Source organism: Petromyzon marinus, chromosome 30, assembly GCF_048934315.1.
Source record: "Petromyzon marinus isolate PM22_M1 ecotype Great Lakes invasive population chromosome 30, UKy_Petmar_22M1.pri1.0, whole genome shotgun sequence".
NCBI lineage: Eukaryota > Metazoa > Chordata > Hyperoartia > Petromyzontiformes > Petromyzontidae > Petromyzon > Petromyzon marinus.
Window position 1 is genome coordinate 7,809,535 of NC_133696.1, and position 24,036 is coordinate 7,833,570.

The 24,036-nt window shown below is 51.6% G+C and overlaps 1 protein-coding gene across 10 annotated transcripts in view; it reads left to right on the forward strand.

Moving 5' to 3' along the window:
* Window positions 1-24,036, forward strand: part of LOC116947535 (neuronal cell adhesion molecule-like) — a 214,446-nt gene that overhangs the window by 93,831 nt on the left and 96,579 nt on the right. Inside the window, exon 1 of one of the 10 annotated variants that reach the window (XM_032963396.2) lies at window positions 3,173-3,492. The exons of the other annotated variants lie outside the window; for them this stretch is intronic. The gene's annotated coding sequence lies outside the window, so the exon portion shown is untranslated. Of the gene's footprint in view, window positions 1-3,172; window positions 3,493-24,036 lie in introns of those variants that run through there. 10 annotated transcript variants of the gene reach the window in all.

Sequence of the window (24,036 nt, forward strand, 5' to 3'; positions counted from 1 at the left end):
GGCGAGGAAAATCTAATTGGAAATGCAACGCGCGGCTATTTGCATAAGTAGAACGACGGCGGCGAAGTTACGCGGAGCGACCGAGGATTTAGAGCTCCGATCGCCGTCGCTGCCTCCGACCAAACCCACGGCGTCGTCAGCTCCACGCAGACCGAGCGAGGGCCCGAGCCTGGCGGAGCGCTCGGATGGGCGACGGCCACCACCGTGCACAGCAGGCTGCTGTTATCGGCTTCCGCGGGGGGACAGCAGGCGACAGCGCAGGAAAATGACTCTTGCTGTACCGCACTCCGATTCTACCGCCATCGGTCCTCCCAACGGGCGCTCGCCGGCGTGGTGAAGCATGGTCAGATGACTGCCACGAGCCGCTCGGCGTGTGGGAGGCCCTCATCCAGCAGTGGATTGGCAGAAGGGCTGTACACGTAGACACATCGCCGTCATTATAAACAGCCTGCCCCCGTCTATTGGCCCGCGAGCGAGACAGCGGGTGTCACCTTCGAGGTTCGTTTTCATTTCGTTTCACTGCAAGCGGCAGCATCGTCCGACTGATTTCTTTCTCCGTGAGGTAGAGGCGCAGCCCTGCAATTGCCTTCTCACGCCAACGTTGGCGGCAGGGCCTCCGCGAGAGATGTGAACTCTGGAGAGCCCCCCTAGAGCGTACTCTTTGGCCTACTCTTCCGCGCTGACCAGGCCAGTACATCTTGCAAGAGGTGGGAGGAGAACCCACACTTTACCCCACCACACACGACCTACCGAGCCACTAACCTGCTGAGTAGTGGACAGAGGCGGAAGGGGTTCGATGGGGGGGGGGGGGGGGATTTAACAAAACTCGACGCATCGTTTTAACTGCGACGCCGGGAGATGGAATCGAACCGGCGATGTCTGGGTTGCACGCCGAGTGCACTGGGAACCGCAACGCCACCGGCAACATTTTACCCCAATTTGTAAAGAAGAGAAAAAATACACGGAACGAAAACCTCGAGTTACAAGATCTGGCCGATAACCTTTTCCGCCTCGAGCCATATGCAGCGTCTGTCAGGCTGCCTTTGATGACGACGTCAGCAGGGTGAACCGCGGCGGGAGTGGAGTGTGAGTGTGCAGGCGTGTGAAACGTGTGGGAGTGTGTGCGGGAGTGCGTGCGGGAGTGCGTGCGGGAGTGTGAGTGTGTGGGAGTGTGTGCGTGCGGGAGTGTGAGTGTGTGCGGGAGTGTGAATGTGTGGGAGTGTGAGCGTGCGGGAGTGTGTGCGGGAGTATGAGTGTGTGCGGGAGTGTGTGCGGGAGTGTGAGCATGCAGGAGTGTGAGTGTGCGGGAGTGTGAGCGTGTGGCAGTGTGCGGGAGTGTGAGCGTGCGGGAGTGTGGGGAGCAGTACGGTACCGAGTAGCGGTTAGCGCTACGCTGCGCTTCGAACCCAGCAACCCAAGTTCGATTGCTGCTCACGGCCAACACCAGTGACGATTATCTGAACCGGTGTTGGGCCTCCCCTAGGTAAACTCAGCCTCAAATGAGTACCTGGTGTGGTGTGTAAACATCCCTACTGGAGAGATAAAGGCGGTCGGGCATGGTGCTGGCTACTCACCCCCTGGTGTACCATGCCAGCCTTTCATAGGTGCTGCTCACAAATAGCACTCGCTCTGAAAGTCTGTTCAGGCTATATGGGGAATATGTCTTTGTTGTGTAGTTTTATAAACCATGCTTAAATTGCTGCCTCATTACAATTGTGTAATAATGGACGATTAATTCATGGACACCTTGTGCCCTGTGGATACACTTTCCCCGGCCCTATCAATGGAGAATTTCCAGAACTGACTCAGGGCTGTATTATGCAGAAAGTTGTCACCAGCTCAATACTCAATTGAGCAGGAAATCGCTTTGCTCCTTGACTTTAACGTGAACAGAACAACCAAGGCAGAGCATACATGACTGCTGCAGCGATGCCATCGTTTCAGCGATTTAAATCAATTATCGCGGGCTGATGAAATGAAGTCTGCTGAAGCCTCGGTGTGTAAGGATTCCGTTGGCATGCGCTGTTTTTCAGTGAATAGGGCTTCTGTTCAACTCTTGCTGTATCGAGAGTGTGGCAGACAAGGCGTGATTTCAGGTGGCCGCCTTAACATGAACTGAAACGAAAAGCATCTCTGACTTAAACAAAGACACGAATATTTGTTTCGTTTTAACTACTCAACTTGCCTAAACAACAGGACTGCATATTTAACTAAGCCAAGCTTTTTCGATGCACATTTAGCTCAAATTTAGCCAATGTAATTATTTGAATTATCCATTGAGGGCAAGTAGTGTTTCGAACTGAGTGAGCCCGCATACGCAAGTTGGAGACATTACAGTGGCTGTAAAGAAAAGTAAGTGGACCTGGGTTAGGACACGTCACGGCTAGAGGGTACGATGGCCGAACTAACGTTGGAGCAGATAGAATGATGGCCCAAGGGAGGAAACACGCCCAAAAGTACGCCCACGGCGGAGATGGAGCAATGATATCAGCTCGTGTGCAGGAGCGGGATGGATCGTCGCATCGAGAGGCCGTGCGAGATGGCGACAGTCTTAGGGAGGCCTTCGTCCAGCAGTGGAGAGGTCACGGCTGATGACGATAATGATTCCACTCTCTTACCTGCGGGGCAAACGCCGTCGCGAAATCACAGAACTGAAGCCCCCTTCACCCACCCACCTGCCGGGCCGTGCCTAATTACAAGCTCATGAAAGGAAGCCACAGGATGGAGACGTGGAAAAAGTTCACTCCCTCCGTCGGTTGCTCCGTCGATTCCTCCCACCGATCGCTCTCCCAGGCTCCCCGTGGGCGATGAGCCATGCGGAAAATGAAGGCTGACCCCCTCCCCTCCCTCCCCACTTCGTGTGTCTGTACACACGGTGAGTGTACAGACATTCCAACGTTATTTTTATTATTAGTTTTTCCTGCGCTATAACCGCGCACATTTCCGTGGACCGCGCCACCGGGGTGCGGCGACGGTGAGCGTCGCTTCGCGTGTCCCGTGCGACCGAGCGGGCCGTGGGGGGAAGAGGCGCGCTCCACCGGTGGGGGGAAGAGGCGCGCTCCACCGGTGGGGGGAAGAGGCGTGCTCCACCGGTGGGGGGAAGAGGCGCGCTCCACCGGTGGGGGGAAGAGGCGCGCTCCACCGGTGGGGGGAAGAGGCGTGCTCCACCGGTGGGGGGAAGAGGCGCGCTCCACCGGTGGGGGGAAGAGGCGTGCTCCACCGGTGGGGGGAAGAGGCGTGCTCCACCGGTGGGGGGAAGAGGCGCGCTCCACCGGTGGGGGGAAGAGGCGTGCTCCACCGGTGGGGGGAAGAGGCGCGCTCCACCGGTGGGGGGAAGAGGCGCGCTCCACCGGTGGGGGGAAGAGGCGCGCTCCACCGGTGGGGGGAAGAGGCGCGCTCCACCGGTGGGGGGAAGAGGCGCGCTCCACCGTCGCTCCGTTGGTCTCTGGGGGAGCGGAGCCGCGACTCTGGTCGCCCAGAACGACGGGCAAAGTAAGTGCAGCGTCGTTTGACGGACCCGCGGTGGTTTTATCGTCGTCGTCGTCGTCATCATGACGATCAGCCATACTCAATCCACTGCTGGGTGAAGGCCTCTGCGAGAAAGCCGTTGCCATCTCTCGCGCACCGGCATGCGAGCCGATTTGATCGCTCCATCTTCTCTCGGGAGATGTTCTCTCTGGAGTGTTCCTTTCCTCGGCTGCCGATCTGTCAACAGTATTAAAAAATATTTCTGTTTCTCTGCTTGCCCAGGTGTGCGCTAATGTTCCAGTTGTTGATTTTTGTCGATCTCAGTCCCGTCGTTTTAACAAGCACGTTGGGAAGGTTGCAGAATGGAGGGCAGAAGGCGACCATGGGGAATTGATTTAGACTCAATTCAGAGGTTAAAAAAAATCAGTGTGACGCCCCTTCTCAAATAAACATTGGGGCGGCGCTCATCTTTGTTCGTGGCCGACCACCCCGTGGTGTAAATTCCACATTCCCGAATATATTAGTTGGACAACCTTCGCTGACTTCTCTTTAAGTGACTCAAGGATGACGGTAATGAACTGTATTGAGCTTCGACCGGGATTTGCACACTCAATGATCTCGTTGGGAGTTGAGCCTTCTTAACCGCAGTGAAACCTGGCCAGCATGATTAACAGAAAGTTGCGTGTCATGTAATTATAATAATCGTGCATTTTTTTTATATATATAAAAGAAAGCCTCGCCGATTATGACGATTTATTTTCAAGAGGATCCTTCTTTCGAACGTTTGACCAATTTTTTTAATGGGCTTGTTACATACGGGAGGAAAAAAGCCACACATACTAGAGAGTTAACACGCAAAGCTCCGCACGGATGGATTCAATTGACAGCAAATTGGACCAATCCCATTGCCTCAGTGCCATCTCCTGGCCACCTCGCAATCCGACCACTGCTAAACCTGGCTAAACCACGGTGGCCACGCTGATCCATTCACTCATCCAAGGCTCAGCCCTGATGCCCATCGCATAGGCCCGCAGCAGCCTATAGCGACGGACTGTGCATGGTCGTTGCCCATCCCAAGCACTCTCCATGGCCCAACCACTCTTTCGCTTCCGAGATGGGATGAGATGGAGTGCCGTTCAATGTTGGTTATCTGTTCCCAGGATATTTATTTATTATGCTTATTTACCCAGGAAAGCCTCACAGGAGGGGTCCTGCCACGTTTGCTGCAAGTTGGCTATGATCGCTACGTATGATTCCAGTCGAGTAATTTGTCAAAGTTGCCAAATTTGCACCATGACGCTGGCACACGATGGCCCACCCGCTCTTTGCCAATGAGATCACAGGTTTCTCTTTAACGTGCACTGTGAAGCGGTGACGTATTGATCAGTGCACGCGTGGTAATAACCAGGGCGGCCGCCAGACTCGAACCGTGAGTCTCTGCAACGAGCGGTGAAACGTGCTCCACGTATGTATGTATGTGTGTTTGTCAATGACACAGTAGCCCTGAAATGCCAAACGGACAGGTTTGTTCGTATCTCTGAAAGTTTATAAGTAGAAGAGTCCCCGTGTATACGTAAAATGGGTGACGTTACGAGCAATATGTATGTTGAACTTCTTTCGCACCGTACGTAGCCAACCGTGCTAACTGGAGGTGCAGAGGCGGCCAAATCGTCACGGCGGCAGAGGTGGCGATTTGCGCACCGTGATAGCACAAGCGCGGGGCTCGCTCGCCCCCTTTTAATCACGCGGCGGCGGCTTGCTCCGCATTAATTACGGGGAGACCACTTAGGGCTGAGTTATGCGTCGCGGCGGCACTTCCCGGTATTAGCCGGCGCGATATTTCACGCGAATGGACGCATTTGCCCCCGCGTTAACTCACCTCGATATCAACACGCTCGCTAAATCGGCAATGCGCGCCCGGGGTTTTCTGCGGAGCGGATCGGGCTGGGCCGCAAAATAATTATCGCCGTCTTCATCGCTCCTGATGGCGGCCGCCGGTCGAAAGCGTCACCTCTCCCTGAATTATACCGCGCGCACGCACGGAGCGGTTGCGCGCCCCGTGCGTGCGAGCGAGAGATCCGTACGCAGGAGTGGGGTGAAACTCGCGCCGGGGGTCTCAGGCGCGCGCCCCGCGGTCGTGAACATAACACTGGGTATAGGGTGAAGGCGCAGCTGCCCTGCGATCGCTCGCTCATGCCACTGCCGGCGGAGGCGCCTCCGCTGGAGGAAGCTCAAAAGGCCATTAGTATCTTTTGATTTAAAGCTTTCGTGACTGCAGGGATTCATATTCTTGGTTCTTTCGGGTAAAGTCACCACGTAGAAGGGAAACAATAAGATAATACAAATATTGTTTTATATTTTTATTATTTCATTGTTTCCCTTTTACGTGACTTTACCGAAAGAACCAAGAATATGCCATTAGTATCGTCGATGCCCGTTTGATAGGCCTACATTTGTTAGGCCCGTTTCATCCGTAAATCCCGATAGCTTGCTAACCACCGCACCACCATCAGTGCAAAGACAAAAATCCCCCCATATAGCCTTTAACAAACTGCTCGGGCAAGCGCTGTTCACAAGCACCCATTAACGGCAGCACAGCACACGAGGGGATGGGTGGCCAGCCCAGCACCTGGCCCCATTGGTCTCCCCAATGCTGATATTTCACCCACCGTGCCAGTTACACATTTCAGGCCAATTCGACTGAGGTGAGGCCCAGGACCAGTTTCGATATTCGTCCCCGACATTGGCTGTGAGCGTAAATCGAACTTGGCTCGCTGGATTCGTAGTGCGGCATGCTAACCGCTGTACCACCGCTCCCCACACACGTGCGTGTGTGTGTGTGCACTGTAGATTGTGGGGAGTGGTGGCGTGGCGGTTAGCGCCGCGCTGCGCTACGTACCCGACACCCCGAGTTCGATTTCCGCTCATGGCCAACACCGGTGACGATTATCTGAACCGGTCCTGGGCCTCCCCCAGGTCGACTCAGCCTCAAATGAGTACCTGGTGAAGTGTAAACATCGACACAAGAGAGACAAAGGCGGCCGGGCGTGGTGCTGGCCACCCACCCCCTCGTGTACCGTGCCAGCCTTCTTAGGTGCTCCCTAACGGCACTTGCCCCTGTAGTCTGTTCAAGCTATACGGGGGATCTTTGTCTTTATTTGTAGGTTGTGCATGCGGGTGGTGGTAATGGGGAGGGGGACACGTGTGCGGGTGCTCTGCGCGTCGGGTCACGGGTGCCGAACGGAACAACGGTGCTAAACGATGGACCCGTGGCCCGCGCGGCAGACGCTGCGATGATTAAAAACAGCGAGGAGTCTGGCGGCGGTCACTCGGGCAACGTGCGCCGTGCAGTCACGGGGACAGAAATGTGCACGCGGAGCTCCTCCGGCTGACCACGTGCCCTCGCCGAAGCAACGCGCTCGCTTAAAACAGACGTGTTTTCACGCGAGCGCCATCCAACAAACAAATCAAGAGCGTTGATACGGCCCCATCTGTCGATCCCCACTGCTGGATGAAGGCCTCCCCGTGCCGTGTCGCTCGCGATGGGAGGTTGCTTGACCGTACTTCACCGACGCGGATCAGGTGCTGGCTGATGAAGTCGCGGTGGTGTAGGCAGGGCCGTTTCTCACGTCAGCCTCGGGCGGGAATAAAACTCAGGTCGCCGGGTTCACGGCCCGATGCGCTTACCTCCGCGCCACTCACTGCCTCCGCCACATGCTGAGACCGGGGACTAACGAAATATAAGCTGTGAGCAAACATTATACACTGCAAATTTATAATGAATCCGCGCCAGACGCGGTCCACCAGAGGATGCTGCGGCGAGGGTCAGCGTGTGTTTTGATCCACCAGGCTGATCCCTGCGGCTCCGCTCATGGGGAATCACAACGTAATTGGGCTCCAATTACAATACCACTGCTGGGCACGTGGAAAGGAAGTTGGGATTTTGGATTTTTACAAATCTCTCCGTGGGCCCGCCATCTGCTCGGCGGTGTGGCAACTCTGACTGAGCAACAGTGCTCTCTTTGCCTCTAGCCGAAGCCCTATTCTCTCTCTCGCGCAACGTGGCGTTGGCAAACGCAAGTCTGACTGTGAGCCGACAGCCTGGAGTGAAGTTTCACGAAGTTTCCCCATCCTTAAATCCGCACACATTAACATCTCTTGCGCGACGTTAACAAGAGCTGGATTTTTATTGACTGAGGGACATATGGGCGGGCGAATGGACAGTCTGATGGACTGATGGACAGATGGATGGATGGATGGGTGGTGTATGTAGCTTACATGTTATACAGGACATCATGGGTTCGATCTCGACCCTGATGCCAGTATATTTGGAGTTTGCATGTTCTCCCCGTTGTCTGTGGATTTTTCTCCGGGTCTTACGGTTTTTTCCTCCATATGTAGAATCAACATGCGTTGATAAGTCACTTAATTGGGATATCATTTGTGGCCAGATTGCTTCTGAAAAAGAGCTATATAGCTCGGTGGGCCTTGCCTGGTAAACAAAAAAATTGTTTAGTTGAATAGTTTAGTATGGGGAAAAACAGACGTGGGTTATTTTTTCACCGTTCCATATTGAATGAGCACATGGAACATTTGCGGGTTAACATCGCGTGGCAGCCGGGTTCTTACCAGCGCACCCCCGCAATCGATCGCTTCACGTGCCTCCGATCATCCTGGGAATTCGGTCTCTGGTACCATCGATCATGTGGCCTTTGGTGTTAAAACCGCAGACAGCCACGGCTCCCTCTTTCCCCCTCCAATGCCCTCCCGTCCCCCCAGTGCCACCAACCCCATCTCCCCCAGCCACCCTCCATTCCCAAAGGCACGCACGCACACACACCCAGGCTCACCATCTCTCTCTCTTTCTCCTGCTCTCTTACCAGGATCGGCTATTACTCACTCCGAGTCAATATTAAGCATGACAGCTGCAGTGCCAGGTCTGCCGGAGCCCAGCAGTGTTGCGTCCGCTGTAGCTTGCTCAGAGTCGACGGGAATCCCATCGTCGGCCAGTGATTTGTGGGGCTCTCATCAACAGGGGCCGGACCCGCGCGCTTTAGAAGCGGAGAAAATTAACTACGGATTATCGCTGCTGCCGCCGCAGCATTACTGTCGCATCCGATGGCCGTGTCGGTGGTGGTTCATTCGCCTCTGATTGCGGTGACGCATGCCCGCGATTCAGCGCGTTGGAGGCGAGGGTTGGTGGATCATACACAAATTCGTCAAGCTTGAAAAACATTCTGGACCTGTGACGTGGTTAGGAGATGGTCAACGCACCGAGTTGGTGAACGTGTCCGTGCGGACTTTCGAGTGTCATCTCCTCGTTTGTGCTTGGTGGGTTTTCTCTGAGTACTTTGGGTTTCTCCCACACACAAGGGGAGAACGTTTGGTGGTCGAGGCTACGGAGTGGCAGCCAACGGAGGGAACGCAGCCGATAGTAACGCGCGCCATGAGGATGAAGCGACGAAAATCGGTTCGTGCGCAGGAGCTAAAACTGATTGTTGCGTCTCAAAATCCGGGAGAGATAATGAAGATCAGGATGGCTGGTGACAACGGCGATGACACGCAGGTGAAGGCACAGTCTCATTGACCTCTTTACCAATCTTGTGTTTCGCAAATAATTTACTTACATCCGATTTATAATGAGTGTTTATTATGCAAATGGGAGGAAACTGGAGCACCCTGAGAAAACCCCATTTGTCAATGGTGGGCAACACTCGATCTCCGTACAGAATGAACCAGATTGCGATTAGTCCACTTGCTGTACTGCCCTGTCCTGGCGAGCCAGGGTATGGCACCTGATCACTGACTCCATTGTAATTATCCAACGGCAGCCACGCCGACGACGGAGCCACGGGCCGGAGAGAATCCGCCGCGAGCCGGCCCCTTCTCTGGCCTTTGTTGATATTGCGAGCGGGGGAGTGGGGGGGGGCAGTGAGGGAGGGCGAGGGGGTCTGGGGGGGGGCGCTCCATTATGGGCCAAGCGCCCATGAGAGATTGGTTTGACTTTCTCGCGGTGCGCTCGCGGCTCTATCTGCTTGCCCCCCCCACCCCCCCTCTCTGTGAGCGGCGTGCTTCAGAGATAGCGCCCTCAATTTTTGCGCTCGCCCCGCTAGCAGTCCGTGCCCCATGCCCGTGTGGTGTATCCGCATCCTCGCTGTCTCCGCCCACCACCCCGTCCCACAGATTGGACCGCCCGCCACGGATGGGTAGCTCACAATGAACTGGGTTTCGTCCGTTCCAGTACGGGCTTGGGTGCCATTTGGCATGCTACCTTGATGTGGGTAGGCCTTCATCCAGCAGTGCAGCTAACATTGTTGATGATGATAATGAGACTCCAGTGAGATCGCGATGATGATGAGAGTCAAGGGAGATCTGTCAAAATCAATATATGGGCCTAGAATGTAGAAACAAACGATCAGCAATAGTCAACATTCAACACAACACTTCATTACCGTCATCAATCAGGGCCAATCCACTGCGGGATGTGACGATGTAACAATCCGCCCAGCGCCTGCACACGAGCCTATTTCGTCGCTCCATCTCCGCAGTAGACGCCCTCCCGGGGTTCGTTCCCCACCTGGCTGCCACTCCGTCGTTACGCCTCCACGACCGGCCATCATCCCATCCGAGTGACATGTCCTGCCCGGGCCGCAACACAATTAGCATTCAGCAACTACAAACAAGAGAGCCAACAAAATTCGTGTAGTGGAATATTACATATAGATATAAAAATGTATTGAAAAAATGCTTCCCAAAGTGTGTTTGTGTGAAGCGGAAGCAGTGAACAGTGGTGCTGTTGTTAAATGCCCGTGTGAAGGTTCTGACATTTGCCTGGCGCTGGGTGGGTCATGTGACCAAGGCCTCCATGTGACCCTCGTGTGCAGCACCGGTTACTGCGGGGTCTTTGAGGGTCCTGTGGCCCCGGGCCTCAGACTTTGATTTGCTCCACTCAACAATACGCAACGCTTTATAATGGGTTCGATCCAACACTGTGGTGCTGTGATTCAGCCAACAGATGAATTTGGTCATTAAAGTCATAGTTTCACTGCACTATGGATTTAGCTTTGCGATTCATTTTTTACTTTTAATAACCATAACTGTAATTACCAAGGTATTTGGCATTGGGCATGTATGGTGGTAAAACAGTCAACGGAAGGAATCAAATATGCATAGCACTCCCCCCACTATAACAGCCCCGGGGGCCTCCCAAATATTAATCTGGCCTTGCCCACGTACACTACAGGTGGTAGTAGGTGTGTTATGATTTATCTCGCCATCCCTGCTGGCGAATTGATGACCCTGTTTATGAGTTGGCTGCCCAACCAACTTTCCAGAAAACGCCGCTCCTGATCACAGTCACGACCAGGCTTCCCTTTCATTCTCTCCCTGACCACAGCGGTTGGCTTAGGAATTCACTGCCGCGTCAAAAGAATGTGGATTTGTATTTATTTTATTGGCTTGCGGATCGCAGATGTTATGCCACCAGAGTTCATCAAAATCCCGGCCTCTATCGACCTCGGGGCCGTTCGGGCCACCCCCACGGCATCTGGCGATCGCTCATCGTTTGCTCATTTGTCTTCCAGGTCAGCGGAAAGGTCGTAGGTCGTTGCCATGACACCACGCGGGCCCAGCGCAGTCACACCGGTGACCCTTCTTAATAGGCAATTATTATTATTTCTTTGCCCCCCGATAGGCCTCCCTAGACTGAATCGGATTTTTGACCGCATGTTAGCGTGGCGCTAATTAGGTTGGGGCCACGCGAGTTTCAAGGCACCAACGATGACCTGCCTGTCCAGGAGGAGCGTCTGGGCAGTTTGTAACAAACCGGGATTATCGTGTTTACCCGTTACGAAGAGATCACCGCGGGCCATTTTTGCCTGAGCGGGTCCGGCCGACACGCCATGGGAGTCGCGTGTTTACGCACGCCGTCAGCGTAGCCGGGCCGCGCGGCCCAAGGGTTCTTGCACCCGGAGTCACCATGGCTTGTCGTACAGCTGTTTGTCTCGCCGCATCAACCGCGCGCCGCTTGCGCAACCTAGCAGCAGTTTTGAGTTTTATAAAAAAAAAAAATGAGGCTCGTGCACTTTCGGTGGCGCGCGACGCCATACGGCCGTCATCAATTTCACCAAAGTGCCGGCGGCTTTGGGGTGACGAACTTCAGCGACACCTGGACGAGTCAAAAAATTAACCCACAGCGCAATACAGAGTGCTTCACAAAAATGTTAACACTTATATGGGCTATCGTTTTTTAAAGAAAAAATAACAGATAATACACTGTAACATGATAACAAATGTATGTTAATGCATTCAAAAAGTCAAAGAGTCTACACTTGTTCGCCATCATTTGTCAAAACTTGCCTGAAATTTTCTCCAAGTTGCATCCAGTGCCCGGAGGCACATTTCTTGTGGTGTTTTTTCAAATTCTCCAAAGTGTTAACATTATTTTGAAGCACCCAGTATTTGTCCTCTTCGTGTCTTCATTCGCGGCTGCAATTTGATCCTCGTCCACTGTGGCTGAATTCCACCCAGTATAATTATATTATCTTCGTATCACGGTTGCCGAGCACGAGCGCAAAGGCCCACCACGCCAAGGCCACAAACAAACAGTACTGTTGATGTTAAGAGAGTGAGAGATATAGTGAATGTGTTTCTTGAATTGAGCAAGGTTATAAAAACTTTGAGGGAATTCCAAAGTGCAGCAGTGCGAGGGATGAAGCGGAAAGAGAAGTGGTGTGACCTGCAGTGTGGCGGTAGTTTAACACAAGAGAGTGGATGAGATGAAACGAGCCAGTTTGGTAGATCGAGTCCCCGACATTGATGGAAGATTTAAAGCTTTCGTGACTGCAGGGATTCATATTCTTGGTTCTTTCGGTAAAGTCACGTAAAAGGGAAACAATAAAATAAAAACAATACGTAAAAAATATATAAAGCAATAAAATTCCCACAATTGTTGTTTTATATTTTTATTATTTCCCTTCTACGTGACTTTACCGAAAGAAACCAAGAATATTGATGGAAGAATCAATGAGTGAATGTGGCAATTGGCTGATGTCCCCGGAGACCCGGGGCATTGTTGTCTCTCACTTAAACATCCTGATTCGAGACCTCCCCACTCCTCTTCCTCTTACCAACACCTGACCACGAGACCACAATCTCCACAGGCCTTCCTATTGCTCTTCTCGCTACCAGTCCAGTCGCGGATGAACTATAAGATTACCCTCACCACCTTCAAGAGGTCACTGGGTGCATAGTCCAGTACGCCAAACACTGCTCCAGTGCCTTCACTCACGATGGATGTCAGTGAGTCAGATTATTTCGATGACGATAAAGACGACGACGATGATGATGATGAAGATGATGAACACGACGAAGATGAAGGCGATGAAGTTTATAAAGATGGCGACGAAGATGCTGAAGAAAATGAAGGCTACGATGATGAAGATGATGAAGATTATGAAGATGACGACAGTGACGATGACGACGATGAAGACGACGACGACGATGATGATGAAGATGATGAAGACGACGAAGATGAAGACGACGACGACGATGAATGCATCGAGGATGATAAAGATGACGATGATAAAGACGAAGATAAAGACGACGCTGATGAAGACGACGATGATGAAGACGACGACGATGATGAAGACGACGAAGATGAAGAAGGACGACGATGATGATGATGATGACGACGATGATGAAGACGGTGATAGAGACGACGACGACGATGATGGCGAGAACGATAAAGACAATGAAACTCCCCCACGTGGTAATCTGAACCGGCGATATAGAATCGCGTGGCAAGAGGATCGGGGAGTCTCGGCGCACCAAAGAGATTCACCGTCGCGCGACGCCCTGCCACGCGCGCCGCGCGGCCTCCACTCCGCCGAGTCTCCATGGCGACACCAACGGTCATCGCCATGGCGACCTGCAGCGGCACTGCTAACGGGGGGGGGGGGGGGCGGTGCGCGCGCTGCGCTACGAACCCAGCGACCCAGAGTTCGATTCCCGCTCACGGCCAACACCAGTGTCGATTATTTGAACCGGTCCTGGGCCTCCCCTAGGGCGACTCAGCCTCAAATGAGTACCTGGTGCGGTGTGTAAACATCGCCACTGGGGTGACAAAGGATGGCCACACACCACCCCCCTCCTCATGTGCCATGCCGGCCTTCATAGGTGCTCGCTAACAGCACTCGTTGGTGGGGGGGTGGGGGGGGGATATCTTTATCTTTGTTTGAGGATACAATGGCACCTGCCTCCGTGCCGTGACCTCCTGCCAGCGGCGAGCCTTCCGTGACTTAAATAACGTCGCCTCTGGCCTGGCACAAGCGCCTGCGGTGGCATCGCCGCCGCTTCCAAGTGGCGAATGGCGAATGGCTGCTGCTGTTGTTTCTGAGTAGCACGACAGCTGGGAGGAAAGTTGGGAGAGTCGGGGTCTCCCTTCACGTCGGCGGTCGCACGTGAGCCCCTCACGGCCACGGCGACGTGATGCGCCCGACGCGTTAAGGGCTGTACAGGGAGATGGAGCCATGAGTTCAGCTCGTGCGCAAGCGCCGAGGTGTTGACGTTGCGGAATGGCGATGGCTGTGCTGAGGGGCTGCTTTGGGAGGCCTTTGTCCAGAGGTGGAATGATCGCAGCTGATGTTGACGACGATGCGGTTTACAAACACTAACTACGACATATGCTGTAAATCAGCCCTTTGTCAATCCATCGCTGGACGAATCCCTTCCCATGCCGTGTCGGTCACGAGGGTTATTTGACCATACTTCACCGCGCTGGGAAGCGTGGGTTGGTGAAAGGGGGAAGGAAACCCAGGACCGGTTCGGATATCGCTCGCCATCAACTTGAAAGCCGTGGCCCGGGGGAATTGAACTTCAACCTCTGCGTTCAATAATACAGCTGCGCTAACCACTCCACCGGTGCTCCAAACCCCCAAACATAGTCTCACAGTGTATACATATAAACAATCCATTATTTGCACATACACACACACACGCGCACGATCTTATTATTCACGTGTCGGGGTGCGGGGGAGCTTAGGCATTGATTTTTAACGATGGATCGTTGCGGTCCTCGTTACACATCCCCCGTTAAGGGCGGCCCTCAAGGTGTAAACTGTTCAGTTTAAAAACAAAAATGCGTGGCTCTTCTCTGCCAAATTGCCCAACGCCGTCAATTAATATGTTAATGGGGCGCCGGGCCATCGCTCGCAACACGAGGCGTCTCCTCGGCTCGCTCCGAGACTACAAGGCCGAGCAAGACGGCTAAGAGGGGCGACACCATGAGCCGAGTTTGGGGGGGCACAGGGGGGTAGCAATGCCCCCCCGCCACCAAAACTGGGCACTTTTATTAATTTATTAACACTAGTTCATACTTGTCAACCCCTTATTAGTACCTTACTACAGATCAATTCAGACCTTATTGGTCACCCCGTGCCCTTATAAATCTCACCGTTCCATCACAAGGGAGCAACACAAACACAGACAAAAATTATGGTACTAAACAAAAACTTTTATGTATTCTTTTTTTAATAATTGGTGTCAGTGATGCTACTTACCATGTGACTGTGATTTTACATGCTATATGTGGATGCACACATAACTTTTTTCTATTTAGCCGTATGATATTTTTTGCCCGCATTGAAATTGCTGTACGCTGTATGGACCTGAAAACTCAAAGTTCCCTGCACAAGAATACGGGTAAACCATATGGGTTGACAGGTATGGCAGTTTACAATTAAGATGTTAGAATAAATAATTGTGCGAGCCCGCAATTCCTAATGTGAGGCACGAAGCGAACCCCCACCCCCTCGCCCCCCGCAAATCTAGAAGTCAAACTCCACCTATGGGCGACGTCCAAAGCTCAAGGAATCCCTGCCTAGCCTCCTGTACTGCGGTGGGTGGAGGAGCTAACTCCCCCCCCACCTTCCCCACTACCTCGCCTGGTGCACAGGAGGTCGTGGGTTCGATCCCGACCCTGACGCCTGCTGTGTATTTGGAGTTTGTGGTGTCTCTCATTCCAGGTTATCTGGACAGTTAGGTGACCTTGCGAAACTAGATCTGAGTTGATTTAGATGAGAACGAAGTCAGTCCTGTGCATCGTGACTATGAACTATGTTTCCTTAATCTTACTTGAAATTTGTAGAGCGCCTACGCTCAAGGCGCGTAACATAGTTTGAACAAAAACGGTCAAATGAAATAATTATTCAGATGATGGCATGGGTGGGATGTTCACTGGGATAATAAGGAGAGTTGCAAGACGGTACTACGTTCCATTATGATCCCACTACGTCCCATTATGATCCCACTACGTCCCATTAGCAAGAGCTGGCAATGCCAGTCCAGAAACAACGAACAGGGAACAGGGGCCTTGATCGTCTCGTCAGAGTTATTTGTCCGTGCAGATAAATGCGCGCGCGGAAAACGAGCAGACGGGCACGCGCGTTCGTATCGACACCCCCGCGCTCCCGTGCCAACTTGCAATGCACACGCTCGTCGCCACGCTGGTCCGTAGCATGACGTTATATTTTTAAAAAATGAAAACGCGCCCCGTCACAATTGGTTCATCTTTTCCAATCTTCTCCCAAAATCTATATACTGATTTGGACGTGAGCATCCGGTGAGCTGTGAGTCTGGCGATGATTGGTTTTGGAGAGTTTTTACGAAAGCTTTACAGGCGTTCTCGGACAGACGGATGAACGTAATATTTGCCAGGCATACCAACAAGGAGCCTCTAATCAGTCTCCCTCTTATGATGCGCTTATGCACCGGCACACACAATGCCTCGTCCGCTCAAATGAGACCCAGGCCTAATTCATTGTCAAGTCCCCTCCCTTTTATTAACCATCTCGTTCGCGCATCGCGAGACACACGAGTCAAAGAGATCCCCCTCGCGGTTGTGTTGACAACTACTTTGAAACAACTTCGTACTTGTAATCGTGTCAGTGGAATTCACAGCCCTTTGTCAACCCACTGCTGGATGAAGGCCTCCGCGCACCGTTGTGGCTGGTGGTCACGAGGGAGGTGGGGGGGGGTTCTTTTTGACCATGCTTCATGTTAGTTCAGTGCTGGCCCGCGAAGGTGGGAGCCCCAGGACCAGTTCGGTTGTCGCTCGCCATAAGCCAGGAATGGAACTCGGGCTCGCCGGTTTCAACAACGCAGCGCGCTCAACACAAACGCAACGCTCCAGCTACAATTTCATAGCAGCCAAATATCTATAAACAGCAGCAGCAGCAGCAGTCCATCACAGCGGTCACGATGAATGAGAGAGGTATTATGCATACTCTCGCCTCGAGGCGTATCGTGATCGATGATTAACCATTCAAATGTCGAAACACCCTGTTCTGCCACGGTACATTTATACATTTTTAATGGACGGAAAATAAAACAACGCATCAAATGGCACGAATTTCGTTGACGCGTTGTGACGACCGATGTTGCCTGCGCTGCCGAGGCCCCGGTGATGGCGAGGAGCGACGATCGGAGTTTTTGTTGCGGTACACGGCGCCAGATGTTCCGTGCGAGCTGCGTTTAACCCGATGCACCCCGAGTAATTGGGCTTTGCGCAGTTGTCGGCGGTGTCACATGGCCTGGAGGTGTTTGGCACGGCACTTTCATCACATGCCTACCAGCTTCTTTCATTTCCACAACTCGGCATGCATCAAGGAGATGGGGATTGATATCATTGCCTATGTGTGCGTGCGCGTGAGCACCTCTGTGTGCGTTTTAATAGGGGAGCGGTAGCGTAGTGGATAGCACACCGCAACTGCAAACCCAGCAAGCTAGTTCGATTTGCGTTCATGGCCAACATCAGTGACGAATATCTAAACCGCTCCTTGTCTTTGTTTATAGGTAAATGGGAAGCAATGGCGAAGTGCTTATCGCACTGCGCTGGGAATGCAGCGACCTAAATTTGATTCCTGACTACAAATAACATCTGTGGTGATTATCTGAACTGGTCCTGAGCCTCCCCTAGGTCGACTCAGGCTTAAATGCGTATATGGTGCGGGGTGTAAACATCGGCACTGGAGAGACAAAGGTGGCCGGGCGTGGTGCTACCGACACCACCCTGTTGTGCGCCATGCCAGCCTTCATAGGTGCTCGCTAACCGCATTCGCCACAACATCCTGTATAGGCTGTATGGGGGATCTTTGTTGTGTTAATAGATAAGGTCAGTTGTACAATTTTGGACAAAATAGTGGGCGTATTTGATTTTATACAGAGAGGTCATTGAACATCGGCAGAAGTAATAACATATAAAAGCCTTGAGCCTGCACCGGAACAGGGGCACGGGGGAGGTCAGAGTTCATAGATTGCGGGGGGGCAGCAGAGAAGAATGAGTGACCTCCCACTGAGCAAAGGTCAACTGGGTGCGTGGACAGAAAGCCTTGGGAGTTGAGAGTGCGTGGAGGGGAGCAGAGTGAGATGAGAGGGGAGATATAAGCAGGGCCAACACTATGAAGGATCTTGAAAGTGGTAAGTGGCATTGATTGACAATGTCGTTATTACCTCAGCGGCAATGACATCACAGCCCTTCAAAAAAGTCACTCAAATGACTGCTGCCAAATCGCTCTGAATGCATTACAATCTCGTCATACCTCACTGGAGACTTCTGGAAATGTAGAGTGTTGGAGGCTTGAGTTGCAAGCTATGGCGAAATACAGGAATGGATTGTTGAATCTATCTGTGTGCAGCATTTGAATTTTAGTTCCTCATGTATGATTGGTTTCTCTCCGGGTTCTGTGGTTTCCTGCCACACGAAGCCAAACTGTCCTTAGTCATGGAATCGGAAAAAGAAACATTCCAACAGAAGAGTAAGCATCTTCCTGCAAAAAGCTAAAAATTATCTTGAGTCTCAGCGAGGCGTTCCTGGGCCACGATCATTTCCTAGTTTTTTTATTATTGCTAACATTGCATATTCCCCGCGCACACGGCACCAATAGATTTGTTAAACAACATTTCCATGACCTGGCAGCGATTCAAATTCAAATTTTTATAATGTAACATCAAAAGCCAAACCCATTTAATCCCCGCTCCACGGGCATCATCAGAGGCTAACACGCAATGCGGATTAGTTAACAGAGCCAGATATTGCAATGATTAGAGCATTGAGAGTGCCAGGTGGGATGATGGTGCATGCGATGCGGTGGAGAAGGGAATTGGATGAGCAGTGAGGCCATTAAGGAGGCACAGAGAGACGGAGAGAGATAATAGCAACTGCTGGGCTTGCTCCCGTCATTACAGACATGATCTTTGCAGTGGCCGTAAGCTGGCTTCACGGACGGATAACGGATCGAGTCATGGTCCGAAAGAAAAGCGCATTACATTCGTCGTACACGGGGCATAATTGCTCAACGAATATTTTTTTTTCCGGTGATCAATTGTAGATTGGAGTGGGTGGCACGTGACCAGCAGTAGCCAGCTAGAGACCAAGCGTGAGGTATCCTCGATGTGGTGTGCCAGGGGGCGGAAATATATTCTGGGTCACCGACCCGGCTGAAATGAAATCCCTGGTTTTGGAGTCGTGCTGCAGTCCCTGACTTGCATACCTGGAAAATAAAATGAATGGTTTAAATCTATTAGCAAGTCTTCCTTTCGGCTTAGTCACTGCCCGGTGCGCCCACTTGTACACAAAGCTCGTAACAATGTTGTCGATCCTTTGATTGAACATCGATGCTTGCGCTCGAACTGCAGGGGTGGGCCCGGGTACTTTTCATGATGATGTCGCTAACCGCTGCACCACCGTTCCCCCTGAACCCCAATCCAGTAACAACGCCGGTTCACGTCGGGGATGCGTTCCTGAAAGGTGTGACAACAAATATCAAAACGACTTAAATTAAAGCGATTTACAGGGTAGGTGGAGGTGAAGGCTGAGAGGCAACGGGTACGAGAAAGGACGGATGTTGTTAGCAATGCAAATCAGGTAGCGGTATTAATAGTGATGATGTTTTTTGCGAAACGGCATAAAAAGGGGGAGAGACGTAATTCCGGATATTATTGTACCATATCATTGTGTCCTGTAGTTATATAGCCACACATGGGGAAATCCGGAATATCTCAAGGCGCGATCGAGCGCACTTCTCTTCCCATAATACCTCAATTAAATTTTGATTAATATCCCGCCCGTGGCATAAAAATTGGCAGCAGCAATTATAAGTAATTGGCTTGTTTTAACGCAGATTCTCACGAGGCGTACGAATACCAGAAAAATGTTTAATATTTAAATTGGTGGTTACAATAATAAAGAAGACATTTGATGAAGAGCAAATAATTAGTAAACACAAATCTGTCGGTGTTGAATTTTAAACTAGCGTAAAAAAATAACCTTAAATATCGGAGGGGAAGGGGGGTAATCGTTATTTATACCTAAATTATGTATTGTTGTCATTATGATCATCGGCCAAGGTCAATCCACTGCTGGATGAAGACCTCCCCAAGCCACCACGACCTCTCACAGCCACGCACAATGCAACACATGGCTACTGCACAAACGCGGTGATTTTCATAGCTCCATCTCCTAAGTGGACGTAGTCTCTCTCTCCCGGATCCATTCAAATCCTTGGCTGACACTTGTCATATTTCTTGACTGTCAACCGTCACCTGTGTTTGGATGTTATGATGGACCTTATTAGTACTATTCATGTTTTTTTTATGTATATATCTGCTTCGATATATTTATGTTTAATAGCGAAAGGCAGACGAACGAGTTTAAGTACCTGGGTGCAACGATGTGTGCCTGATGGATGACTAGAAAGAGAGATGAGAACAAGAGCTAAGGGCTGGATGGCTGAAATGGAAAGAGATGACTGGTGTGGTGTGCGACAAGAGGGTCCCAGTTTGGTGCACAAGACGGTGGTGAGTCTGGTGCCGTTGTATGGGGCCGAGTGCTGGGACACAAGAAAGAGGGGAGAGACCAAGCTGTGGCAGTCACAGAGATGGGGATGTTGCGGTGGATGTTGGGCCCTTCCCCCAACTTCACCAACCATGAATGACCAGCGTGGTGAGGTATGGTCAAACACACTTTGGATGTGTGGATCACAGAAAAAAAAAAGATCCATTGATTCAAGTATATGTTGAGTGTATATCTTTATATTGTCGCGATCCATTGATTTATAGACCCACACAATAGTAGTGAGATCACGATCTTGTACACATCGGCCCGTACAGATTGTTGCGTGACCACGAGGGTGGATGGGCGATGGCTTTGGGGGAGGCCTTCATCATCCAGCAGTGGATTGACAAGAGGGCTGTATCTAATTTGGTCACGTGACCGCTGCTGCCACTCGAAGCCGCTACATTCACGATGGTGATGTACTGTTCGAAGAAGTTTAAGCGGCTCGCCTTTCAGTCAATCTTTATCTCTAACGTTCCACGTGCAGCCTCAGAAGCTCCCTCCCGTACAATCAAAACAAAAGGGAACCACGGAACCCGCAGGGTTTTATTAAAAACGCATTAAACAATGCCACGCACGCGCGCACGCACATGGCCAGGGGCATTCAGAAAGAGAACAAGTCATTTGGCCCTGTCTCTCAGTAAGTAATTTTTACTAAAAAGCCATTAATGCCACTCCATCGCTAAATTGTATGAAGTGCATGTCCAGCGATGTGCTGGGACCACTTATGGAAAGGGCCCCACCATTAAGATCCTGACCGCAGATAGAGCCTTCAGTTAACCCCCCCACCACCCTCCCCCTTCCTCCCCCCTGACCCCCACCGCTCTGCTGTGCCTGCAAGCCACGAGGGTCTTTCTCGCCCACGCCACTTTCGTCTTGCGCCGTCCGTTGTGTTTTTTAGAATATCCCTGGGTGATATACCGCGATCGTCTCCCACTGGAGGCAGCTGAAATGGGTTCGAATTGCGCGCCCTGCGATAACCCAGGCGGGCAATTATATGTCGTGGTGTTTCGGATGCAACATACCGCAAAGGTTTCTTTGTAATTAATCTCGTAGTTTCGCAAATAGGCCTCGTGCATTTCAGGCTGTCTTGACAGGATTTTGAACCTTCGGTAGTGAGAATTAAATACGTTTTAATCGCAGGTGTTGTGCGCTAATAATGTCGCTGTCGTGACATATAACAATACACTATATTTCACGCTCTTCATGAAAATTGCATCTCACAATCGCTGAAGAACCACAGACAAAGCTGCGAGGCAGCAGCCAGGCGGTGAGCTGGCACTACCAACAATTGCCCAAGCTCTGCAGCCCTCTATATTAAGATGTTTTCAGCCAAGTAATCATTGTCTGTACATGTGGGAGGAAACAGGAGCACCCAGATAAAGCCCACTCGCGCGCCGCGGCATACCCTCTATCCCATGGAGAAGTGATATTAGTCCGCACTTTGCTGTAATCGCCTTCTCATGGTGAGCCAGAGAACGGCACCTCCTCAGTGCCTACGGGAAGGGAGTTTTGCAACGTTTGCGTGTGATCCACCGACCCTCGGCTGTTAAGTGCAGAATTACAGCCCGCGTGCGTGGCGGCCACCACCCTTATATTAGCAGTGACTTCGCTGCAATGATATTATCATTTCTATCATTCTTATTGAAATGTTAAGTTTTCTAATTCAATAAGTAAATATCAATAGCCTTCATGGCCGCAACGAAATAATGTCCAGTGTTTCCTACAGGAGTCTCGAGACTATTTTGCAAGAGGGTGCTGCATTGAAATGTGTGGCCTTATTATATTAACGAGTGTTCGTGTGGAAATGAAAGTCATACGTATCTAAAGCTCCACACAGATAGATACAAGAATCGAATCGCTGTACGGCTATCTCTTGGTCACATTTTTATTCTAATTAATCAAGCCTCAAACTGGATATCAAAACAACCAAGGGATGCTTGGATAAGACGATCGAAAGCCAGTCACTTCCAGAGCACTCTTAAATCGCTATCACCATGGTTACTGTTCCCAGTGGACTTCTCTCTCTTCGATTCGTCCACCCATGTTGAGAGCCAGGAGAGAAATTGGGAGGACTGGGGAAATGTGGTCTCGTTATCAAGGTGTTGGTGAGAGGCAGAGGGGGTCTCGAATCGGATGTTTTAAGTGAGAGACAACGATGCCCCGGGTCCCCGAGGACATCAGCCAATGGCCACATTCACTCATTGATTCTTCCATCCATGGCGGGTACTCGACCTATCAAACTGGCTCGTTTCATCTCACCCACTCTCTTGTGTTCATCCACCGCCAACACTGCAGGTCACAGCCACTTCTCTTTCCGCTTCTTCCCTCGCACTGCGAGGGAAGAAGTGTGGCATTTCATCCCATCATCTGCTGTATACCCCAGGCTCTCTTCACTCTATGCAGGGCGTTTCAAATAAATGTTAACACTTATATGGGACCATCGTTTTAAAATGGGAAAAGAAGAACGGATAATAATGCACTGTAACGTGATAACAAATGTGACGTCCATAGCTTCAAAAAGTCAAAGAGCCTCCCACTTGTCAACGCGTGGCCTGGAATCTTCTCCAGGTGGTCTCCAGATCCAGGAGGAGGAGGCACATTTCTCGTGGTTTTGCTGCACATTCTCGGAAGTGTTAACACTTTTTTGAAGCACCCTGCATATTAACAACTCAGACGCTAATGTTGGTTCGCCGCTGGCCACTCGATATTGCCGGGCCTCATGTGCCTATGCTCAGCAGCCACGATTTGATTTCAAAGGGAAACGCCGCTGCTGTGTCTCTGAGTTTAAATGTAATTTGCGGTTGTGAATTGGACGAAATAAAAACACAAGGATCGCACCGCTATCGCCAAAGGTAAAAAGGCGCCCCGATTCCCGTAGCGACTGCGGGCTGCCATTCTGCATGCGTCTATTTGTTTTACCCCAGCTACAGACAACGGGGGAAGGTGGGGGGGTGAAGACGGAAATTTTAATTAAAATCTCAAAGCCAAACAGACACCTCAATAACATCAACAGCGGGTGTGTGTGCGTGTGTGTTTACTTGGGCAATGAGTGTCATACTTCCCCCGACGGGACGATATATACGCAGGGATCGATTTTACATCGATGGTTGAAGCCAAAACAAAACAGAAGGCCGTCTCTGGCGCGCGCGATGCACGTGGTTCCCTCTTGAACGAGCGATGAATCCACTGGTAGTGCCTCGCTGCCACCACCCAACCCGCACACAAAGTCGTTCCGCTCCGAACCAACGGCCACCGATGTTGCCACCGCCATTGTCGCGATTATTATTTTTTCTTCTGTCCACCCTCCACAAGACCACTCCACATGATTTTTTTTTCCGAACCCACGCGCAACCATCCTCGCGTCTCCCACGACCGCCGGCGTTGTCGCCTCCACAAAATGTTCCACCCGTCCGCCAACGTTCCCACAGTGCCGCCCCAACGCATTTGTTCCGCAACCTCCCTCCCCCCAACACCACTACACTGTTCCGTTCCATGTCACCAGCACCGATCGTTACGCCACCCTGCGCAATCGCTGTTCCCGCAACCACTTTCGTTCCACTCCGCGACCAACGTGTCCCGCCCCATCACGAACGATCCGCCAAAACCGCCGATGTCCAGCGCCCCACCACCGTCGCTCTGCCCGCCATCACCAACGTTCGACAGTCATCAACATC